This window comes from Schistocerca gregaria, unplaced genomic scaffold (assembly GCF_023897955.1).
Source record: "Schistocerca gregaria isolate iqSchGreg1 unplaced genomic scaffold, iqSchGreg1.2 ptg000404l, whole genome shotgun sequence".
Classification (NCBI taxonomy): Eukaryota; Metazoa; Arthropoda; class Insecta; order Orthoptera; family Acrididae; genus Schistocerca; species Schistocerca gregaria.
In genome coordinates, this window is record NW_026061841.1 from 44,770 (window position 1) to 54,305 (window position 9,536).

At 40.9% G+C, this 9,536-nt stretch overlaps 1 non-coding gene across 1 annotated transcript; it reads left to right on the forward strand.

The window, feature by feature from the left end:
• Positions 1 to 4,453: 4,453 nt before the first annotated feature.
• On the forward strand, positions 4,454 to 4,528 carry Trnat-ugu (transfer RNA threonine (anticodon UGU)). Its single transcript has one exon. It is a non-coding gene; the product is annotated as a tRNA-Thr (tRNA).
• Positions 4,529 to 9,536: the final 5,008 nt, after the last annotated feature.

Below are 9,536 nucleotides of genomic sequence, written 5' to 3' on the forward strand. Positions count from 1 at the left end.
CGCCGTATTTCAGTGCTATGGAAATCTTACGAATAAAAATTACTCGTCTTTTTTTAAAAAGGTTTATTTGAAAACTAAAAATTTTACTACGACATCTGTGGCTAATTGATATATCTGTTTTTACGTGGTTATCAGGAAAAAATGAAAAGATACTTGTTATAACCGAGAGCAAACAAATACTGAAAGACATCGGTTATTCAGAACTAAAATACCCATGTCGTTTTAACTGATCGGTTTTTCTATCTATAAACTGCAGTGTCGCCATAGAAAAGTGTGTCGCTCCATCAATGTCCATAGCAACTTTGAGATATGTGTTTATGCGCAATATCGGCAAATGGAAACACGAAGAGGTAATAAGCACCTGAGCGATAGAATTTATTTCACAGTCAGAAAAGTCGAGTGACAGGCAAGACTGAATCACTGTAATAGAAATTATATGGAAAGCTGTGTAAAGGAAAATTTCCAGTTCTTTCGTGGATTCCAAAATTGAAGCAAATTCCGGGACACCAAGGTGACATAGTCTTATACGGATAGTATTCCATGACTAACGTAATTGGCCCATATACTGTACTGGTATACGGATAATATTACACGACTAACGTAATTTACCTGAAATAATTTACAAACATGTTACTGTAACATTCGCTACTACTCATTACGCTAATTCACCTTCAGCCATTAAGCGCAAATCTCAGTTATGATACGTGCGCCAAACAAAAATTTATCAACCTAGTAACTCAAGACAACTACAAACGATCATTGTGTGCAAAATAAATAGAACACTTCATAAGAAGAACATGACGGTTTTGAATCATTCCCACCGCAAAGGATGAAAAAATCAGGCTCGCACACAAGACCACTTGATAACTAACCAGAAATTCAGATTAGTTGTAGCTTCGGTGACAATCGCCTTTTTTACATTTTCCCCGTAAACTAGATAATTATGAAACGTAACAACTACTCTAAAATATCTGCAGCAACGGACTTGCCGCGGAGGTTGCATCGGTTCACGTGAGATCACCGAAGTTAAGTGCGTTGTCGGGCGTTGAAGGCACTTGGATGGGTGATCATCCAGTCCGCCATGCGCTCTTGCCATTTTTCGGGGTGCACTAAGCCTCATGATGCCAATCGAGGAGTTACTCGACCCAATAGTAGCGGCTCCGGTCAAAGAAAACCATCATAATGACCGGGAGAACAGTGTGCTGACCCCCGCCCCTCCTGTTCGCATCCTCCACGGATGATGACACGGCGGTCGGATGGTCCCGTCCCAGTAGGCCACTCGTGGCCTGAAGACGGAGTGCTTACAAAGCAAACTAATCTCCAGTGGATGGTCGTACTACTGAGACCTTGATTCCTGGCATCAATAACAGATGGCAGCACAAGAGGTTGCCTTACGCCTACTGCCGAATTTTGCGATCTGTCGTAAGCCTGCGTAAGCACGTGGGGCGTTCCGTCTTAAGTGCAAGCATATCCATTGCGTTTTCTGCCGCGCGACTTGAGTGGAACGTTTCATTATTTCTGAAATATTATAGAAATGTTTTTCGTCGTATATCCTCACAATCGGTACTGAATTTAATGTAAAATTACTTGCTCACTTTTCGGAACTTCCGTTCATAGTAAATCGATACTATTTGAAGCCTTGGTAGACACGAGTCTAGTGTGCTTCACCTACAGCACCTTCTGTGTCAGTCTCGGTTCCTATGTCGCTGATTTCACAACGAACAGTTCGTTGTCTACTGAGTATACTGTCTGTTGCACGACACTATCACTCCCACGCTGCTAAATGTAGGTCGTCGGCAAAATATGACTGCAGTGGAACAAGGGCGTCTGCAGAAATTTCCCCAGGAGGTGGTGGTGGCATTGTTAGTGGTGTGTGTGTGTGTGTGTGTGTGTGTGTGTGTGTGTGTGTGTGTGTGTGTGTGTGGAGGCCATTACTATGAAATTCACACAGTCCAGACCGCCAAGGAAAATAAACCTTGAGATTTGGAAAGGTTGTTGATCTTATACCGCTTATGCTGCATATTTCGAAATTCCACCTAAGGGGGATACACAGGAAATGAAAGGATTTTTGAAACATGTAGCTATTAAGGTAATTTTGAAGCTTGGCAGACGAAAACTTGTATCTGGTTTCTAGGTCAGAAATAAAGAAATATGTATTCCAGTATTATTGGGAATTTAACCTCTATGAGGTGAAATAGTGGATGAACATTTTATTTTGAGATAAAAAATTATGGAAGAAGTATGGAAGTATTTTTAAGGCTACATCTACGAAAATTGGTATTTGACTTCAAGGTTACAAATAGGAAAATACGTATTTTCGTGTTTTTGGAAGTTCAACCTCTAAGGGGATGAAATAGAGTGAGCTGGTGCGTTTCTGGCGCCAGTTTCCGTCGATCGTTGTTTCGATCTTTGAGTCGCGGTCCAGAGGACACTGCTCCCTAAGCGACTGTAGTAGTTCTCTGTGCAGCCCAACATCGGGCTTACCACGCTTACACTGGACACAGTTGCCAACAAATCGCCTGCCATCGCGATATAGGTTGGGCCAAAACATGTATTCCTGAACTCGGTTCAAGGTCTTGAAGAACCCCAAATGACCCCCGTCCGCCGACTCGTGGAAATATCTGAGTGCCATGCTAACTCGTTCCTGTGGAATACAGACCTTCACTTGGCCACGGTTGGCTCCCCCTTTACACAAGAGGCCCGCACGAAGGCAACAGCCAGTGACGACGTCGCCATCCACAAACTGCTGCATATTCGGTCCCCACCCGGCGTCCTCGGCCTGTTTGCCGGCTAAGTCGAAGACGAAGCCGGGTGTCTCGGAGAGAAGGAAATTCACCCCCAGATCCGGCTCCACGTTTCTGAAAATGGTTCATTATGAAAGCATTATGAAAGCATATCTGACAATTCGTATTCGGCTAATCTGTTACAATTTTTAAAAACTACGTGTTTCACTGGTTTTTAACTTCGAGCATAAGGGGATGAAAATTTTAATGAAATATTTATTGCGTTATATTAAAATATTTTAAATCTGCATCTACGAAAACCGGTATTTCACTTCTCAATTAGATATAAAGAAATATGCGTTATACAAACAAGAATACAAACGGCTTGATTAACAAAAACCTTGGACCCCAGCTGTCAGCATTGCTTTTTGGTCATTCAGCAAAAGACCATGCTTCAACGGCGTTAAGTTTAGAAAAGTTTAGAAAGTGTTGCAGTTTATAAAAGACATAAAAAAAACGATTAAAGAAAAAATGCTTTGCAGACAATGAACGGTCTAAGTAAGTAAAGAAGCGGATGATAAGCTAGCTCTTTATGCAAATAAGTTGGTCAGTTTAAGTTCCGAGACATGTCATGCAGCAGGAACGGAATCCTATAGTTGCTACGATTGGCTAAAGGAAAAGTTTTGCAGAATCACGCGAAATCACTTCTGCAAGTGGCTGAGAATCTCGTAATGAATAAAAATTCTGTACTGAGAATTCCAAGGTGGGAGAGGCGAGATTCCTCCCCCCCCCTTCCCCCTTCTCAGAATCCTATCCTTCTTTACCTACAGCAAAAAATAAATAAATAAATAAAACTAGAGAAATTTCTACTGTGAAACTATTTGCATACAAGAGAACGGCCATTAAAATTTAACTCTTCAAAGTTTTAAGCCCTGCCCCGTTCGAAAATTCAATTTCTTTGTAGTTGCATTTTTTAAAGGTGTACTTGTCTAGACTCCTGGAACGGAAAGGTTTTTTTTTTTTTTTTAATCCGTGCTTTACAAAAGTTTCTACAGTCCATTGTTTGAAGCAGTGTCACGGCTGCCATGAGCCGCGCGGGGTACCCGCCATGTGTCCAACGCCTTGTCACGGTTCGCGCGGCTCCCCCCGTTGGAGGTTCGAGTCCTCCCTCGGGCATGGTTGTGTGTGTGTTGTCCTTAGCATAAGTTACTGTAAGTAGTGTGCAAACATACGGACTGATGGTTCAAATGGCTCTGAGCACTTTGGGACTTAACATCTGAGGTCATCAGTTTCCTAGAACTTAGAACGACTTAAACGTAACTAAATTAAGGACATCACACACATCCATGCTCGAGGCAGGATTTGAACCTGCGACCGTAGCGGTCGCGTGGCTCCCGACTGAAGTGCCTACAACCGCTCGGCCACATCGGCCGGTCTATCATGTATTCTAGAAGAGCTGCACGGTCGTCAGTGGCGCCTGTTCTTTCTAGAACAGTTACTATCTTCATATCTATGGTTAAACGTCACCCAGCCATTGACCTTCGTCTGTGCGAATGCGCACAGGCTACCGGAAATCTTACGGGAATCGTCACCTTAGTGTGAGCCAGTAATGAGTGGATGGACAAGTACCTATTAAGTACATTACGTAATCGGATTGTGGGCGGTTCAGGGTGTGAGTCTCACGGGAAGCGTGCGAGGGATAAATTCCTGCAGTCGTGCTGTTCATTTGTGCCCTCGATAGCTCAGATGGATTGAGCGTCTGCCTTGTAAGCAGGAGATCCTGGGTTCGAGTCCCAGTAGCGGCACACTTTTCAGCTGTCCCCATCGAAGTATATCAACAACACCTGTCGGCAGCTGAGGGTTTCAATTAATTATCAGTTGTGTAGGTGATTCGATGAACCCTTTGCCAGGCAATTAAATGTGTTTTGCAGGGTATCCATATAGATGTAGATGATAACTCGTCCCGTGTCGCACGTGCTCAAAATGATTCATACTGCAGAATGCATGCAAACATACTCACCGAAAATACGGACGAATATCAAGTGCAGGCTGCCGAGTGCTGCATATCCAGCTTAGACAGATCGGCTTTTCCTGCCAAGAAGAACAGGAAGTTGCTGTCTAGGAACAATCAGAGGTAGAGGAAGGGCTGATAAATACTCCTTGAATTGCAGACTAAACGTAAATAACGAAAATACATTTTTGGTAAAAATTGGTCAAAACATAATCGTTTGCCCTCCGTATTGGATTAGCTGTTTTGAATATTGAAAATCTGACTTCAGATTCGTTTTCAGCGACATTAAGAATATATGTGTAACACTCAGTTCATGCAAATCGAAGTAATAATATAACTAAATGTTTTCCCTAAACTTTGAACACTTTTTTTTTCGAGTAACGATTTTCTCAGAACGGCATGCAGCATAAATTAAAAGTGGTTCGATCTCTTAACTTCTACCTCTGACCCCTAAAAGTAAACACTTTTCTTAGGAACTTATAGCTATAATATGACATTTGTTAATATTAACTAATTTTTGTGTAGGCATAAGGAGTGAAACAAACCCCTCAAAATCGAACTCAAAGTTCGAATTAGCACTGTATCGTTAAATTTAAGGTTGTTTCATTGCGGTTAGGTATGCGCTCCCATTAATTTTATGTATTATCGACTGATGTTATCCATTTTCAAGTTCAGAGAAATAATGTAGTATCAACTGATGTTACCCATTTTTGAATTCAGGTAACATCTGAGGTGCCACACTGCACGCACTCTGCGTACTCCAGTCTCGCAAGCCCTTGATCAAATCATAATTACGGGCGCCATTTTTTATTGAAAATCTAATATTAAGCTCATAGTATTGTCACTCGTAATTCCCAAACAGATCATTCGAATGTATTTTCATTGTCTCAAAAATAATTTCAAATTTACCCTTTTTTGCTCATTTGTATGAGAACCTGGCCGTAACGCCGGAATATAGTCACTAGATTTTATTTCAGAGACGCTGTACGTTCGCGAGAAGACTTTCGTTCTGCGCGTGTCGAAGGACATTCCTCAGATATTACTGTGTGTGTGCTACTCAGTCGTGCCATTTAAGTGTACATCTTTGCATAGTTTTCCTTTCACGATGTAAACAGTGTTCCGCTCAGTTGCTAACTGGCCAGTGAGTGGTTCCGAAGGTGTCGGATGTGCGGTGCGTTCGGTCTGCTAGGACAACAGCAGACTGGCGTGGTGCGATGGCAGAAGCAGACACTGAGGGAGCTAGCTGCTGGGACGCCAGCGAACAATTTATGCCAAGTAAGACGAAGAGGACTATTCTAAAATTACGAGCCGTCTAAAAAGTGTTTACCATTGGTAAATCTTGCTGTTGAGTCTGACAAAACTGACAGTTTTTCCTAGAGATACAGTAAATCCCCCCACCCCCACTCAATGAATATTTGGTTGTGATGACAGGCCGATTGGTAGTGTAGCCCGAGATCTAAGTTAGGTTGGAAGGTGGTAATTTGATTGAGAGTTGTTTACGCCAACGATTATGAATGCCGACTAAACGTTGTGCGAGCAGATTGCCCTGTAGCGTAGCCTAGTGTTTCCGTCCGCGCCACATTTAACACACTTTCTCTAACTGTGTACAAAAGTCTCACAACAGCCACGATAACTACGTTTCTGGTGGGGGGAGGGTAGAGTCCACTATGTAACTTTCACGGCAAATTTTAGTAACCGCATAAACTAACCGAAATAGAAGCGTCATTTTAACTATATTTCCTTTTGTGGGAAAATAATGGTTCTCCTCTTTTGGCAGCAACTGTAATATGTAGGCGACTTATTAGTTTTTTTTTTAAACTCTGAATCATGATCTCAATAGACGCAGTGCTTTTTTTACGTTACTTGATTTGTGGTCTATAGTAAACAATGCAACGAATTGGTAAATTCTTTGAAGTTTGACGTGCGTTACATAGACGACGTCTGCAATGTTCGTAAGGCCAAGTTTGCATATATTCGGTGTCTGTTTTTTTGGCCATGTACTGTATAATTAAAGGGAGGAGGATTATGTTCAAGGAGCAGTGCATTAGCAGTCTATGGAGAAATTGAGAATTTGGATCTAACGAACGGCATGCTCGGGCAGTTCGTGATATTCTGTTGACCACTGCGTAATTCGGACACAGTGATCATTGCCTCTCCCTAGTAACCAGGGGACTCGGGTGCTAATCCTGGTCTGGCACAAATTTTCAACAGTGCCCATTGACTAAAGTCTGTGCCCATTGTCAGCTAATATCATTGTTTCGGTGTTAAATAGTATTTTGTTCGCGATACGTGGTTTAGCTTTTTCATGGATAACAGCTTTGAAAAGCGTACAGGTTATATTGATATTCGCTCGTCGTTAGTCCAAGGCAACTATAGCGATTTATAAACACAGTTGTAGTTCGTATTAAGCCCACATACGTAATTGTGTCCTGTGTTTCTTTACCAAGAACTACTCCGTAAGTAATTCCCCTGTAGTGGTATTTTGTTATAGTATTTTGTTTAAATATTTATAGACTGCAGGCTTGGATGAAATATGAAACACATGTCCGAAGTTCCTGTTGATATTGCAGATACTGTTTCATCCGTACTAGGGGCCAAAACATTTCATCAAATACAGAAGGACACAATTTGTCTCGAGATTTAGCAATTTTTCGTAATAGAGGCCTTGCGTCGATATGTTTTTCTCTAATTCTTGTTTGGATTTAATCTTAAAACACACTAACTCTTCCACCACTTATTCGATATGTGTTTTCATCCCTTTCGTAGCCTAGAGTTCCTAAACGGTCGATAATATTAATAATTTCCTTTCTCAATTTTATTTTCTGTAAAATCTCCTGTTTATGGTTATTGCTAACATGTTTCACGTCCTCACTTTTATTATTTTTATTTTTCTAGTTTTGTGCCTTGTAGCCAAATTTTCTTTGAATCTGGTTTTCAATTCTGAAATAGTAACAGTTGAAGGTCAAGAGAAGATTGCGGTCTATTTGAGGAGAGTGGCTTGGAGATTTTTTATAACAGACGTATACAGGTCATGGGGATCCTTACCTATATACATTTACTTCGAGTGTGATGTAGCCCATTCTCTTGTCATGATCTCGGCTGTATCGTAGCACATTGTCTCGGTTAGGTTGGAGATTTCTGTTGAGAGTTGCCGAAGTCAACGAAAGTGATTACAAAGTAAAGACTGTGCTAACAGAACGATCTCTAGCGTAGTCCAACAGGTTCTTTCTGTCCTTTTAAAGCCTCTTTTAATTAAAAATAACTAAAGCTGCAAGATACAATCACAAAAACTGTATTACGTAATAGAGTAATCCCAGACTATTGTTGTGTAAGTTGTGTGCATACACTATTTTTTTTGTTAGTGAATATACACTTTTTTACTCATTTGCTGGGTTGCAGTTTTCCCCGTTTTCTGGCAAAAAACCTTTTCCTGTGAAGGGCCCATTAGCTTGTCGGTTATATTTGTGACATTCTCGACGGTCAGTAATTTCGTGATAGTCCATCCACCGGCGTCATTGTTAACATCTGATATAGATTTAAGTATTAGGAAGGCTAATATGAAGCTAATGCATGAGTAGGTCTAATAATTAATAAAAATAGGAATGCGGGTAAGCTACTACATACAGCATAGTGAACGCATTGTTGTGGCCAAGATAGCCACGAATCCCACGCCTACCAAAGTCGTAAAAGTAGTCCTCAGATGATGAAGAAATTGATGGAATGTGTGATGAGATAAAAGAAATCATTCAGATAGTGATGGGAGATGAAAATTTAATATTAATGGGTGACTGGAATTCGACAGTAGGAAATGGAAGAAAAGGAAACGTAGTAGGTGAATATGGAATGGGGGTAAAAAATTAAAGAGGAAGCCGCCTGGTAGGCTTTTGCCCAGAGCATAACTAACACTTGGTTCAAAAATCATGAAAGAAGGTTGTATACGTGGAAGAGACCTGGAGATACTGCAATATTTCATATAGATTATATAATGGTAAGACAGAGATTTAGGAACCATATTTTAAATTGTATGACATTTCCAGGGGCAAATGTGAACTCTGATCACAATATATTGATTATGAACTGTAGATTAAAACTGAAGAAACTGGAAAAAGGTGGGAATTTAAGGAGATGGGACCTGAAAGAACTGACAGAATCAGAAGTTGTACAGTGTTTCAGGAAGAGCATTAGGGAACGATCTACAGGAATGGGGGAACGTAATACAGTGTGATGGGGGATCTGAGTGGTGTACTGTCAAGGGGGAGGGGGTTCCTCAGGGATCAGTGTTGGGGCCGCTATAGTTCCTTATTTATATAAATGATATGCCCTCAAGTATTACGGGTAACTCTAAAATATTTTTGTTTGCTGATGACACTAGCTTGGTAGTAAAGGATGTTGTGTGCAACACTGACTCCGTTTCAAGTAGTGCAGTACATGACCTCAGTCCATGGCTTGTAGAAAATAAACTAACGTTAAATCACAGTAAGATTCAGTTTTTACAGTTTCTAACACACAATTCAACAAAACCTGACGTTTTAATATCACAGCATAGGCATATGATTAGTGAAACTGAACGGTTCAAATTCCTAGGTGTTCAAATAAATAGTAAGGTGTTGTGGAAAGCCCACGTTCAGGATCTTGTTCAAAGACATAATACTGCCATTTTCACTATTCGAACGGTACCGAAAGTGAGTGATACTTCGCCAAGTAAATTAGTCTACTTTGCTTATTTCCATTCACTTATGTCGTATGGTATTATGTTTTTGGGTAACTCTTCCCCTTCTAGAAGGATATTTTTGGCTCAGAAA